The sequence below is a fragment of the Schistocerca piceifrons genome, unplaced genomic scaffold, assembly GCF_021461385.2.
Source record: "Schistocerca piceifrons isolate TAMUIC-IGC-003096 unplaced genomic scaffold, iqSchPice1.1 HiC_scaffold_1094, whole genome shotgun sequence".
NCBI classification, from domain to species: domain Eukaryota; kingdom Metazoa; phylum Arthropoda; class Insecta; order Orthoptera; family Acrididae; genus Schistocerca; species Schistocerca piceifrons.
Window position 1 is genome coordinate 297,501 of NW_025726901.1, and position 2,500 is coordinate 300,000.

Here is a 2,500-nt window from a genome sequence, read left to right on the forward strand (position 1 = left end):
TGTGCCTTAACCTAACCCATGTTGTGCCTTAACCTAACCCATGTTGTGCCTTAACCTAACCCATGTTGTGCCTTAACCTAACCTATGTTGTGCCTTAACCTAACCTATGTTGTGCCTTAACCTAACCTATGTTGTGCCTTAACCTAACCCATGTTGTGCCTTAACCTAACCCATGTTGTGCCTTAACCTAACCCATGTTGTGCCTTAACCTAACCCATGTTGTGCCTTAACCTAACCCATGTTGTGCCTTAACCTAACCCATGTTGTGCCTTAACCTAACCCATGTTGTGCCTTAACCTAACCCATGTTGTGCCTTAACCTAACCCATGTTGTGCCTTAACCTAACCCATGTTGTGCCTTAACCTAACCCATGTTGTGCCTTAACCTAACCCATGTTGTGCCTTAACCTAACCCATGTTGTGCCTTAACCTAACCCATGTTGTGCCTTAACCTAACCCATGTCGTGCCTTAACCTAACCCACGTCGTGCCTTAACCTAACCCACGTTGTCGCCTAACGTAACCCACGTTGTCGCCTAAACCTGCTCTGTAATTGTTATACGACTCGTTCAATTAGTGTAGTGTTGCCCACCCGCAACCCTCGCAATATAGTTCGCTACTCGCACTCCCCGCTCCCCTGTGTATCGCTTCATGTTAAACACCTTGCAAGTCTTGCTCACTTTCCACATGCTCCTGCTGTACACTGTAATGTGGATGGCAGCAGGACGTACATGCCGCCCCTCCCCACGTCCCCACCTTGCCCCCTGCCTTCGCAAGCTGGTTGGTGAGAACTTTGCATGTTCAATGCCCTCCGCATGCGACGTACTCAGGCTACGTTGTGGTGCGGCCTGTGTCAACTGTCCGCTAATGTCGTACGCGTAAACCACAATCTGTACTGCACATTCGTCCTTATGTACTGAATGATACATCGTGGCACATGTGTGACCGTACAACGACTGCGCCCAAAAACGGCGGACCATACAGTGCAAATATTGTGCACGCAGCTACGTGTCGTCTCCCTATGAGAGCTGGATTGCAGTGTGGTACGCCATAGAGACGTGTGGGAGGAACGGACGCCGTGGATGGCGATCAGCATGAGCTGTCTGTTGATGTATTCGGACCTAGTCGTCTCTCCTCACACACCGTGATGGCATGGTGCACCGCGTTCCATATCTGCGACATGCTACAGAGGCCGGTTGACAGTCGTTCGAGCAATGGACATCGCATACGTACGGGGGCCACCTTCCACGTATTGTCTAGGCGTGCACATTTTGTTGCGTGTATGTGGGCAGACGTAGTGTGGCGTGACACCTGACACAGGCATGCAATAATCGTGGAAGTTGCAAATGGCGATGGACGCCTGCGTTTTCTGGTGAAGTTACGCAAATGAACAAATGGTAACCTGTTGTGGTGCGGTTGTTCTCGCTAGGGGTGAATCGGTGATGGCGACGATAGGTTGAGGTACTAACCGGTTGTTCCAGCGATACCCACCATGCCGACGAAACTGAACGGCATCTGGGTGTGAAGCGATACGCGGCGGTGGCTGGGTGGGACCGTCCCCGGCCGGTGAGGGGGCGCCTCCCGGCGTGCTGGCCGCGCGGTGCGTGGGCGCACGCGCTACAGCCGGCTGGTGGGGGCGGCCAGTGGCAGGCGCGCCGGCCGACGGACGCGGCAGGCGTCGCAGCTGCGCGCCGGCGCACCCTGCGCGCGGCGCCGTGCGGCCAAAGTAGGTCCTCGCGGGCCCGGTGCGAAGCGCGGTGGACATCTTCAGTGTGCTGGTCCGATTGAGGACTGTGTGCGTTGAGGATGCGCTGCCGCCCGGCGCTCGGCGCCGCGACGCCGTCTGCTGCTCGGTCGCCCCAGCGGTTCTCGCTGGTGGTTTGTATCGCAGCTGTGCGGATGTGTTGGCGCGTGCGCTGTGCTGGGAGAGTTCGCTTCGGCACCCAAGTGGGGCTTTTGTCCTTCTGTGGCGCTGGCGTTGGAGCTGCCGGTCACCGTAGGTGGCGCGTGTTGTCTCCCGCCGGCAATGCCACGACAGCACGCTCCCGGGCCTCTGTCGGCAGCGGCAAGCTCAGTTGGGAGCACGGGTGGTCGCACCGAAAGCGTCTACTCGCCTAACTCCGGGCGATTGCGCCTCTCTCGAACCCGACCAAGTACTTGGGACGGCGCTGCGCGCCGCCGGGACCTGAGAGGGTTTCGAGGTGTATTGTGCAGGGGAGCTCAGCCTCCTCCTGTTTGCAGAATGATTGAGCGGACGCTTGCGTGTTCGCGCGGGCCCCCGGGACACACTCCCGGGCGGCCGGCTGCTCAGCTCTAGTTGACGCAGCTCCCTGGTTGATCCTGCCAGTAGTCATATGCTTGTCTCAAAGATTAAGCCATGCATGTCTCAGTACAAGCCGCATTAAGGTGAAACCGCGAATGGCTCATTAAATCAGTTATGGTTCCTTAGATCGTACCCACGTTACTTGGATAACTGTGGTAATTCTAGAGCTAATACATGCA

The 2,500-nt window shown here is 56.5% G+C and overlaps 1 non-coding gene across 1 annotated transcript in view; it reads left to right on the forward strand.

Moving 5' to 3' along the window:
- Window positions 1–2,325: 2,325 nt before the first annotated feature.
- The window catches only part of LOC124727339, a 1,909-nt gene continuing 1,734 nt past the window's right edge, over window positions 2,326–2,500 (forward strand). Inside the window, exon 1 of the ribosomal RNA XR_007007077.1 lies at window positions 2,326–2,500. This exon is cut by the window's right edge and continues 1,734 nt beyond it. This is a non-coding gene — a ribosomal RNA (small subunit ribosomal RNA).